Here is a 12,593-nt window from a genome sequence, read left to right as displayed (position 1 = left end):
ATGTCCATCAAATTACTTCCTTCTAATGTTCTTATCATCTGTTTCTAAATTTTCTTGCAAAGGGACCCTGCTATTGTGGAATCCTCACTCCAGGAAAATTCAATAAGAAAAAGAACTGAAATGGAGAGAGTATTGTCAGGTGAGCTATATAAAAATGCAAGGTGGCAGGGAGATAAAAATACAGAGCTAAATGGCAATGCCAAGCTGATACAGGTAGGGCTGAGGGTTTTATGATAATGCCAGTCCAATGAAAATGCAAATTAAGCATGTCTGTGTGTCCTACCTTCTAGAGGTAGCCTTCCTAGCCCCATTTGGCCCAGGGCCTCTCCCTTCTCAGAGATCAGTCATCACTATCACTACCACAGGAAGAACTTGCTGTGTGCTTATTATCATGGATAAAGCCTGTTACCAATGACTTAGTCTATTTTCCTGACTTTGGCAAGTGATCAGACACATCCTTGTTCACCTTTTTACACAATCTTCTATTCCTGGAAGAGGTTGTAGAAAATGAGCTGTCAAATTTGTCTGTTTTGTGCCTCACCTACACATGGTCCACCCACACAGCCAGCCATGGTTGTCCATGACCAAAATCAAGTTTCTCTAGCTAAACAGCACAAAGCTGAGGCTGGAGAAAGAACCTGACTGGATCAGCCCATATACATGTAACCTCCTGACCATGAGGATAGGAACTGCAGCTGATCTTTAACTTCCCTCAGCCTCTCAATCAACAATTCAGAAGGCTGTGCAGAAGTGTCTCCATCCCAGGCTCAAATGCCTCCTCTCAGAGTCTGCCTTGTATGTTGGGAGTGTCCTTGCCACTGTGTTCAATTTGACCCACCTACTAAGTCCTGGTTCTCTGCACCACTTATGTGACTGCAGATCTCTGGTAAGTATGCTACCATTTCTATAAAAATAGTGGAGTAATAGGAGCGATAATAAGAGTCACATGTATGCTTTCATTTACACATCATAAAATTATTACTGGAGATTTATGTAAGAAAGCAAAAACATTAGTTTCTTGGGGGGAAGGGAACTTGGTAACTGGAGAATCCAGATAAGAGAAAACATTTTCACACTGTGTACCCATTTATTTTATTTTATTTTTTTAAATATTTTTTAAGGGCTGGGGATGTGGCTCAAGCGGTAGTGTGCTTGCCTGGCATGCGTGCGGCCCAGGTTCGATCCTCAGCACCACATACAAACAAAGATGTTTGTCCGCCGAAAACTAAAACAATAAATATTAAAAAGTAAAAAATATATATATATATATTTTTTTAAATTATCAATGGATTTATTTGTTTATTTATATGCAGTGCTGAGGATTGAACCCAGGGTCTCCCACATGCCAGGCAAGCACTCTACCACTGATCCACAACCTCAGCCCCTCACTGTGTATCCTTTTATACTTCAAAGATTTTGAATTATATTACAGGATTATCTAGTCAAAAACTTAAAAAGAAAAAGAAAGTCAGGGATAAAAGCCCTTTTTGGTTGGGTTTGGTTTGAAATATACCCCAAATCATATCCTGTAATAAACTGCTGTTAGTGTACGCATTACATGCTTACAACATGTTTCTTCAACTAAAATATAAACTTTCCTAGGCTCAGATTGCCTCCTTTGGTATTTTGTAGCATCTAACACAATGTGCTTCAGATGGCAAATGCTTACAACATATTTGTTGATAATACCCCATGCCCAAAAAGCTTTAGTGAAATTGGTGCATTCATGCTTTAATATTCACAATCTAAATTTGTGAAATCATTTTGGAAAACAATTTTATAGTATGTAACAAGAAAAAAATAGTAATCCTTATGCTGGCTGGCCTAATAATTTCCTTTTTGGAGATTTTGTTCTAAGAAAAATAATCTCAAGAAAGAAAGAGTTGTGTTGGGGATGGGGTTTTGGCTCAGCAGTAGAGCACTCACCTAGTACGTGCAAGGCACTGGGTTCAATCCTCAGCACCACATAAAAATAAAAAAAAATAAATAAAATAAAGGTTTTGTGTCCAAATACAATTTAAAATTTTTTTTTTAAAAGAAAGAGTTCTGTAGGTGTCTATGATGAAACACTGGAAACCGCACAAGGAGAATGACAAATGAATTGTAACATACTAATGTAGTGGAAAACTAACCAGTGTGCAAGGTGAGGAAGCTGCCTGATTTTAAAAATATAAAATTGCTATTACAACATTATATAGTGGTAAGCATCTTGTGTTTTCTTCCTTTTAAAAAATTTTTTTGGTTGTAGATAGACACAATACCTTTATTTTATTTATTTTTGTGTGGGCTGAGGGTCAAACCCAGTGTCTCCCATGTGCTAGGCAAATGCTTTACCACTGAAATACAACCCCAGCCCCTGTTTTCTTCCTTTATAATCCTGATACTTCTCAATTTAGAGAGCTGGCAGGAGGCAGCCACTGCTTTTCAGAAGTTGTAATAGTGGGACCAGAGATCAGGGATATCAGATGCTTCTTATTTAAGCCCAGTTGCATGTGTAAAACAGAAAATATTTTGAATCACATGCAGACTAAATACAAATTTGCCAAGTAAAGAAGAGAGAAGAAAGTTAAAATGGAAGTAATAGAGTCCCCCTGCAAAGGAACCTGGGTCTTGTCTGTACCTCCTTCTGATGGCTTCTCCCAAGCTGTTGAAATGATAGAACCTCCTTAACCCTGTGACAAGTTTGGGGATCTAGGGAAAGAAAAGATGTGTGCTCATACACTGGTATTTATGCAAGGTCCTAAGGAAGCAATACCCTAGTATAACAGCAGCAAGTGGAGACGGGATGTTGAGGGTTTGGCAACAGAGGGCCTGACCTCCATGGGTGTAGGTGTAGGTGCAAAAGAGCATTTGGAAGGGCCAGCAGTTGGGACAAAGAGGAATAGACAGTGTGAACTGATAGTTGGAGACTGATGGGTGACAGATATATCAGTAGGTGTGTCCTGGTGGGGAGATGTCACATGTGAGTAATAGCTGGCATATTACTTTCCTAGGGCATCCATAATAAAGTGTCACTAACTGGGTGGCTTAAAGCAAAAGAGGGTCAGGGATGTAGCTCTGTGGCAGAAGGCCTGGGTTCAATACTCAGCATCATAGAAATCAATCAATTAATCAAAAGAAATTTAGTCTCTCAGAGTTCTAGAGGCTAGCAGCCAAAATTAAAGTATTGGCAGGGTCAATCTCCCTCTGAAGGCTCTAGGGAAGAATCTTCCTTGCCTTTTCCTAAATTCTGGTGATTGCTGGTAATCTTTGTTGTTCTTTGGCTTGTGGAAACAACTATCCAGTGTCATATGGTTTCCTCTGTATGCCTGTGTCTCTTGGACTTCTTATAATAATATTAGTCATTGAATTTAGGATGCACTCTAATCCCATGTTATCTCATCTTAACTACTTACATCTCCAAAGATCCTACTTCCAAATAAGGTTACATTCTGATGTTATATGTGGACATGAATTTGGGAGAGGGATACTATTTAATCCAGTATACCTGTGACACAAGACATTTTAGGAGATTCTGGTGTGAACCAGGGATTGGCTACATCCACTTCAATGAGGGGATCCTGAATTGAAGAGGTTTTCCTGGAAAGGACCAAACTTATACTTCCTATTGTTAGAAATCCAAACTGTATAAATACAGTTTGGATTGAACTAAGAAAAACTAAGAAAATTAAATGTACGTAGCCTCTGTATGTGACTTGAAAATATTACTTTTGCTACACATGTAAAATATGTATACAACACAATAAAGTTATGATAGAGTGGTAGAGTAATTGGTAGATTTTTCTTTAATGATGTCAAAAAGTTGTGTTTAGACTAAAATCAAAATTGAAGACTGTTGTTGTTGTTAGATGGAAGTGAATGCAGCTTTGGGCATGCCTCTCTGGGAAGCCAGGTTTCCCAGAGTTTTCTCTTCCTTTGGTCTAGGTCATTTCCTAAATCCAGGAAGAAATCTGCTCACATCCTGTGCAGGTGGTGTGAATGGGGTTCCCCTTGGTGGAATAGGCTGGCTGAGAAATAAAAGCTAGGAAAAATAGAACAATGAAAAAAAATCACAGGACACAGAAAATAATTTCAAAAATCAGGGGTGGGACAGGCAAGCCGATCATAGGGATTGAGCTTCTATGCTCTGGCAAGATGGAGCCCACACCTGCTTTATTTATATCAGAGGACATCAAAGGCCTTCCATAGAATGTTCTTCTCTAAGAAAGGTTAAAGGTGGGCTGTCCAGTTCCCAACAGGTTATGCCCATCTCTGGAGTGACCATGAGAGATCTTCCTAGTATAGCGAAGATAAAGGTCATGTGCCTTGGGCAATCTATTGTGTGGGAGAGCCACAGATAGTTCCCAAGGTTGAACCTCAGATCTCCTTGGCTTCATGCCAAGAGAAGATCTTCATGTGTTTTTCACAGATGGTTCCCTGCAGAAATCAGTACTTTTTTTTGTTTTGTTTTTGGTACTAGGGATTGAATTTAGGGGCACTTAACCACTGAGCCACATCCCCAGTCCTTCTTTGTATTTCATTTAGAGACAGGGTCTCACTGAGTTGCTTAGTGCCTTGCTAAATTGCTGAGGCTGGCTTTGAACTTGCAATCCTCCTGCCTTAGCCTCCTGAGCCACTGGGATTACTGGGGTGCACCACTGGGTACATTTTGCTGATTGATTGGGAGTTGTACCTGAGAGCTGCCAATAAATAGCTGTATGACTTTGGGCTGCTCTCTCTGGGCTTTCGTTGTCCTTTCTGTGAAATAAAAGAATTAAGATCAATCATCCCTTAAGTCCCTCCCATTTTTTTTTCATTTGTTTTTTACAGTACTAGGAATTGAACCCAAGGCCTCACGCCTGCTAGGCACGCACTCTACCACTGAGTTATAGCCCCAGCCCTGAGCCTGTGTATATGTGTTTATGCACTGAACAATAGAGTCAGAATGAGCTCCCCCACCCAGTAGCCCCAGCCACAATACTGGATCTGTGGTATACACCTAGTCCTCCTATTTTTTGCATTCTCTGTTATCTTCATCACTATCCTCACCATCATTGATATATAAAATTAATAAATGGAGTCCATTGTGATGGTGCACTCTATAATCCCAGCAACTTTGAGGTTGAGGTTGAGGCAGGAGGATTGAGAGTTCAAAGTCAGCCTCAGCAATTTTTGAGTCATTTAGCAACTCAGTGAGACTTGTCTCTAAATAAAATATTTAAAAGGGCTGGCTTCGTGGTTAAGCACCCCTGGGTTCAATCCCTACACCAAAAATAAATAAATAAATAAAATGCCTAGTGGTGCATATCTGTAAGATCAGTTACTTAGGAGCCTGAGGCAGGAGGTTCACAAATTCAAGGGTAGCCTCAGCAATTTAGTGAGGCCTTAAGCAACTCAGTGAGACGGTTTCAAAATTAAAAAAAAAAAAAAAAAGGGCTGAGACGTAGTTCAGTGGTTAGGCACTCCTGGATTCCATTCCTGGTACCAAAAAAATTTTTTTTAAATATTTTATTTTTTAGTTGCAATTGGACACAATACCTTTATTTTATATATTTATTTTTATGTGGTGCTGAGTATCGAATCCAGGGTCTCGCACGTGCGAGGACAGCACTCTACCGCTGAGCCACAACCCCAGCCCTCCAAAAATTTTTAAATATTTATTTTTTAGTTTTTGGCGGACACAACATCTTTGTTTTTTTTTAATTTATTTTTTATTTTTTTGCAACACTGGGGACTGAACCCAGGACCTTGCACATGCCAGTCAAGTGATGACCACTGAGACATGTCCCCTCCCCTAAGTATGGCTAGTCTAGATAAGTCAAACCTATATATATATATATATATATATATATATATATATATATATATATTTTTTTTTTTTTTTTTTTTTTTTTAAGAGAGAGAGAGAGAGAATTTTTTTAATGTTTATTTTTTAGTTATCGGCAGACACAACATCTTTGTTTGTATGTGGTGCTGAGGATCGAACCCGGGCCGCACGCATGCCAGGTGAGCGCGCTACCGCTTGAGCCACATCCCCAGCCCCTCCAAAAATTTTTAAACTTAAAAAATATAGTAGGCATATAGTTTAGTGATACAGCACTTGCCTATCATACACAAGGTCCTAGGTTTAATCCTCACTATCAAAATCAATCAATCAATCAATGGAATGCCTATTATACACAAGTCATTGCAAATCACTTTAAATGTATTATTTTATTCATTCATTTCAACAGTGTTACTATTCTCATTTTACAGATAAGGGAAATACAGCTTAGAAAGGCCCTATATCACTCTGTTGAGGAGAGAATCCAGTCTGTCTGACTCCAGGAATTTAGTCTATTAAATGCGTGCACCAAAAAAAAATTTAAAAAGAAAAAAAAAATGTGTGCACCACTGCCTAGAAATCATGGGCTGCTGGATCTTGCAGGGTCAAGTTGATCTCTGATGGAGATCCAGTCTGTAAGGTTGTCAGACCAAGTCCCTAGAACATAAGACCAGAGCTGGATGGTAAATAGCCTGATTACCTGAAATTACCCTGGCTTCAGGATGCAGCTAGGTTTCCCAGGAATGTTTCTCACTTGGCCTGACCACCTTACTTCTCACTCACACTTATCTGCTGGCTGTCCTGTTTTGCTAGAATATGACTGAGTTGTTATGCTTTGTGATTTGTTTCAGTCTGCAGCAAGGGTGGACTGTATCAGCCCTGCTATGCTACCTTATCCACACCTCTTATGCTAGATAACTTGCCTTTTCCTATTGAATACCAACAATGCAGGGCAGCATAAAGCAAGCTAGGCTTTGTCACACACCCATATAAGATTTGGCAAGGTCAAGGCCTAACTGATTCAGCTGGTAAAGACAAAACAAGTCACTTTTAGATCCAGTTTGTTACTTACATATACAGCAAGATGAAGAATGCACAATGGTACCAGCTCCCTGAGGTTCTTGTCCTATACACCAAAAAATAAACAATGCTGAAACAAAAGAGGCCAGATGACTGTAATGTGAGTTGTGGGATACCCCATAAGTGAACAATCAATTCTAGATTGCTGCTAAGTGGTTTTTATATTCTGCAGCACTACTGAGGAGAGGAGAACAGAAAGTCACAGATTTCTCAGAAACTGCAAGGAGACGAGAAGTGTTTTGTGACAGCCTCCATGCTAGTGGGACATGTAAAGCTGTCACCTACAGCTTTCTCAGAGTTTGAGAAATTGTTTATTTTTGTGCTACAGATTGAACTCAGGGTGTCACATATACTAAGTGCACTACCACTGAACTACACTACCAGGTCATTTGAGGGTTTTTAAACCGACCATAGAACAAATGAGACTGAAAACTAAGAAATCTAAATTCAAATCTAGATGAGTTCATAATTAGCCATATGACTTAAGCAAGTCTTTTACCTCTTTGGGGCTCTTTTTTGAATCCACGAAGTCACATATTGTTTGCTTTTCAGGGGAGGGAGATCATATCTCTTTTTAGTAGCATGTAAACTGCACAGAAACAGGGATTTTGTCCGTTTTGTTCACTACTTGTAGCCTCATCACTTAGAACGGTGAAAGTACATGATAGAGATTTAATAAACATATATTGGATGAACAAATTTCATTGTATTTTGTTAGTATGTGTGTGTGCATTTAAAGCCTTAAAATCTGCTCTGTGGTCACAGTGAAAATTTATAAGGGATACCTAGAGAAAATAACTGCCCTTTCTTTTAGGGAGCTTAAAGAAAGCTGAGTGAAGGCTTGATTAACCTCAGAGTGAATACTTATATACTATAGAGTGGAACAGGTGCTCAAATGGATCTTTTATTAGTGCTATTACAATAAATCCTCATGGCATACCACTATAACACAAAGTTCTTTGTAGTTATAGAAAATAGGAGAGGCCCAGTTTTCCCACTGTTTCATTCTGTATCTACTATTTTTCTAGTCATCTCTTTAGGCTTCCTTTTTCTCGTTCTCTTAGCCAATGTATAGTGTAGACAAAGAAATTGTGGATTAAGGAATGTTGCTTTTTTTTTGGTACTGGAGATTGAACCCAGGGGCCCTTAACCACTGAGCCACATCCCCAGCCCTTTTTCATATTTTATTTTGAGACAGGTTCTCCCTGAGTTGCTTATGGCCTTGCTAACTTACTGAGGCTGGCTTTGAACACCCAATCTTCCTTGCTTTAGCCTCCCAAGCCTCTGGGATTACAGGCGTGTGCCACCGTGCCCGGCTTCGTTTTTATGTGTTAGTGTGATAATTTTCTTTAATTGCAATTAAGATATGTGCGTTATATCCCTTTTACAGACAGATAAAGGAACCATGGCCCAGAGATTGACCTACTGGAGTTCACTAATATTAGGACCAAATTTTCTGAATTCAAGTTCAGGCTGCCACAACTATGTGGCACTCATGTCTCCATCGCCTTAGTCTCTTCTCCTGTCATCTCCATGAAGGGGCAGAGATTTTTGCTGGGTTTGCTTCCTCATCCAATCCCAGCCTCTACAACTTTGCCTGATACAAGGACAGGGATTTTTGTCTACCCAATATGTTTGAGTGAAAAGAACGAATGGTTAAGAGGTTCGTCATAAAAGCAAGTCGCTGCCCCTTTTGGATTTCATCTCTGCTCTCCCTGACTTCCCGCGCCTCCATTGCTCCTCCGGCCCCTAGACGGCACTGTGGTGAGAATCCCACCATCTTGGGAGCAGTGTCCTTCTTCGTCAGGCCGCGCCTCCCCAAGTCGGAGGTCGGGTCTCGAGGAACCGGAAGTGCTGGGGCTGCTGCCGCCGCCTTTTAGTACCGTGTCCGGCGCCCCTAAGTATCGCGTCCTCCGCTTTTAAGTGCCGCGTCCGCCGTCGGGGTTGCAACCGGCGCCGCCGCCGAGGAAGCTGCTGTAGCCCGGCCCGGAGTGGAGGCGGCGCGGCATGAAGCGGCGCAGGCCCGCTCCGTAGCGCGCGCGCGTCAGGACGGTCCGGGCGGGGCCGGGGGGGAAGGTGCAGTATCCGCCCCCTTCTCCTTCCCCTTCGCCCGCGAGGCCTGGGCCTCTGCCCACGGGCCCTGTCCGCCTCGCCGAGGAGCTGCCCGCGCGGGGTTGAGCCGGTGGCGGGGCCCCATTTGCCGGAAGAGGAAGCCGAGACTCAGATTCCGAGTCAGCCAACGTTCACCAGGCGCCCCTGAGCGCTGGGTGCTGCCCTCCGGACTTCCACGTCCGTTATCTTAATTAAGCCTCTCTGGGGTTGGGAGGCCGGGTACTGTCTGTGCTCACAGATAAGGAAACGGAAGCTCACAGAGGCGAAGGGATTTGCCTAAAGTCCGACTGTGGCAGATGGGCTTGGGACCCAGATTTTCTGGTTTCCCAGCTGGTGTTCTTTTTTCCCTACTGCTTCACTCTAGGTCGGTTTTTGTTCCAACCACCCGCTTCAGGATACTGTCCTGTCCAACTTCCTTACACTTTTTCTTAACACTTTTTATCCTTCCAGCCCCTCTTTTCAGCATCTGTACTTCTCCTCATTTTCCTATTCGTTGCTTTCAAGATTTTGGCCCCTTCTGTAATTATGATTTTTTCGAGTAGCCGTGGACCCTGAAGAGTGAAATATCTAGGCTTCGGTGAGCCGCGGCATGTTGAAATGGGCGACTGTTTGTGGAATGCCATTTGAATGGGTCCAAACTCTAGAGCCCTTTAGTTGTTCTCTAACTCAACACCCTTATTTGAATGGGGGTGGGGGTTTAGTGCTATGGGGAGGTGTCTTGACATCCTGTTGTTGCTGTGCTAGCATAACTTTTTCTCCACTTGCCACTTTTCTCACCACCTCTCTCATCTTCACCTACTTGAGCTATGGGAGCCCAGAATTAAAACTGTTAACAAAGTATCATTTGTAATCATAGATTTTTTTTTTCAACAAGCATAATGATTCTTTTTCCAGAAAAGTTGCCCATTTCAATTATTCTCAATCTTGTGGTAAGGAAAAGAAAAATGGACTGCACTTTAAATGAGTAGGACATTCTTTATCTTATGGAAAATCTTAAATTAGTAAATTCAAGTTAGTTCCCTTTCTGCAAAAAAAAAAAAAGTGGCCTATAGTTCTTCCTATTCATCCTACTGAATTGATTTTTGTCTCTAACCATGACATTGTTAGATAAAAGAGGCACAGGAATAGGCAAATAGAAATTTTATATCTGTCATTTTTGAGGCTTTGTAATAGAAACCTCATCTTATTATTATTATTATTATTATTATTATTTTTGGACTAGGCTGGGGATCCACCTCAGGGCAAAAGCTCTACCACTGATCTATTCTGCCAGCCAGTAACTTCACATCTGCATACCCTCTAGCTTTTTTAGCTCTTCCATAATTCCCTTTAATGTATGTCTGAACATCAAGGTTTACACTACTGTTAGGATATTCTTTTGAGTAAATTGGGCTATACCATATCGGAAAATAATTTAGGATTTTGATAATTGCAGACAAAGTAATTTGGGCATATATTACATCAAAAAGTTCTCAGTTTTAAGTGCTATTTTGGAACTTTTTATACTTAATCTTTTTTTGACTACATATGGTCTGTTTTAATAATGACCAAGAGTCTTATATTATCCTGGTGAGCAGGATTGGATGGTGAGAAAAGGAAAGAGTCCTCTGAGAAGAGAGCAGGATAAGTGCGGGGATCTGTGCTTGAAGTTGGGGCACTTGAAAATGATCTCTGAATGTGGAAGAGATCTGAGCAGATGAAAATACAATCAGATAGGCACCAGGGAAGGTCCATAAGTAAAGAGGTAGGTGGGGAAATGAAAAGTATGCACTTTGTAGAGACTATGCTGACTTTATTTTAGAAACTTCAGGCCACACATTTTGAGAATGTAATTCTATACAAGGTATTAGGGAGTTCTGGAAGTTAAATCAATTATAAACATTTGTGTAAATGGCTACCATAATGCCAGGTCTGTCCTAGAAAGGGTGGAATAAACATTGGCTGTAAATATACAGAGTGGCAGAATGTCATTTGAATTCTACAGTGTGCACATGTGTGTATGTATGTATGTATATAGAGAGAAACAGTCTAGGGAGCTAGTACAATTCAGAAATATACCTGATGATTTTAACTTATATATAAGCTGATGCATCTTTTACATAATGACCCAAGAAACTGAGCAATAAGGCTTGAGAAGTTTTACTATTAAGATTCTCTGTTCTATTCCTAGCCCTATACTTGCAAGCAGTGTTTTGAAGACCAAATTCTAAATTTAACACATGTGAAATGAGCAAAATTTGTGTAGATTCTCTCACTTGTTCCTCATTTCATTAGATATAAAACTAGATTCATTGACACATTTGGTAGAAATAGGCCTCCACTAGCTTTTAGATGGTCAAACAACCATCATTGTTATAATCTACCTCACAAATATCAGTGTGTTACATACCAGTTGAGCTAACTGACTTAATTCTCAGCTGGGCTGTTTTTGTATTTTAATTGTTGGATATGAATGCCTAGTTGTAATAATATTATAAATATACCTGATGTAACAAATGAGTTTTCTGTCTACTTTTGCTATTGTTACTTTGAAAATGGTAATACAGTTCAGGGTAAAAAGAAAATAACAATATCTTGGGCACACAGTTCAATTCATTTTCAAGCCAGTATTCCATACCTAATGGACTTATTCACAGCCCATACCTGCTAATAACTTTTTCTCAAAAGTTACTTCTTATCAGAAATTGAGCTTTAAAAAAAATGCATCATCTTACAAACACAGCCATTTAGAAGTATTTAATAGTTATGTGAAATTTGGTTTCATAAGTACAATTTTGTTATGTCCAAGCCCACATGTTTTTGACATTTGAAAAATAAGTGTTAGTGTATGAAATATTAATGCTTTGGGGGTCAAACTAGTAAATTTGTGTCCAAATTTTTATCAAAATATTGATATAAACATTAAATGCTTTCTACAACTACTTTAAAGCCACTTAAGAATAGTATCTTTCTCATTTAAACAAAGCATAAGTTAGATAATGTATAATCATAGTCATGTAAGTTTCTTTGAGATATTAGTCATCTCAAGTATATATGATAGTGATGTCTAGGGCTGCACAAAAGATTCATACCAGCCAGTTAAGTATTTTGTTGTTTAGAATTCCATTTAAAAGGAAACAATATTTACACTTTCTTCCTGTAAGTGCCCTAGGAAGATTATTACAAGGACATTGTTTGTGACAGTGTTATTACTGTTCCAGTTGGGATTATTCTGCTAGTTGGAGAAATTCACATTTGTCAAATGTGTTACCTTTTTAAATGCAAAAAAACCCAACTCCCTTGGCATATTTAGCTTCACTATTGACATGTTCTTGGGTGGAGCATAGCAGCCAACTGGCATATGGCCTGTTTGCTTCAAGTGTGGGAAAGAAAAAGGAATTTGGCAAGAGATATCTAAGGAGAGCCTTTTATAAAAGTTCCCATAGGGATTTATAGTCACTGTGAAATTGACATGACCTCAATTTTTAAAATAATCTCATTTTGAACCGAGCACAGAGAAGTGGGAGCTATTGCTTACTAGGTTTCATTGCAGCTATGCTAAAAGGCATTTTTTCTTAGTGGTTTTATTTGGTTTTGCCCCTGTCAGACTGTCATTCTG

At 39.9% G+C, this 12,593-nt stretch overlaps 1 protein-coding gene across 12 annotated transcripts in view; it reads left to right on the top strand.

Annotated features, from left to right (window-relative positions):
* Nucleotides 1–8,726: 8,726 nt before the first annotated feature.
* Dpp8 (dipeptidyl peptidase 8) overlaps nt 8,727–12,593 on the top strand; it is a 59,716-nt gene continuing 55,849 nt past the window's right edge. For 2 of the 12 annotated variants that reach the window (XM_071608393.1, XM_071608388.1), the window contains exon 1: nt 8,728–8,959. The gene's annotated coding sequence lies outside the window, so the exon portion shown is untranslated. The other 10 variants (XM_027925735.2, XM_071608394.1, XM_071608398.1 and 7 more) reach the window with 7 other exon arrangements.

This window comes from Marmota flaviventris, chromosome 2, assembly GCF_047511675.1.
Source record: "Marmota flaviventris isolate mMarFla1 chromosome 2, mMarFla1.hap1, whole genome shotgun sequence".
NCBI classification, from domain to species: Eukaryota; Metazoa; Chordata; class Mammalia; order Rodentia; family Sciuridae; genus Marmota; species Marmota flaviventris.
The sequence above is the reverse complement of the archived record's forward strand: the minus strand, read 5'-3'. Positions and strand labels throughout refer to the sequence as shown.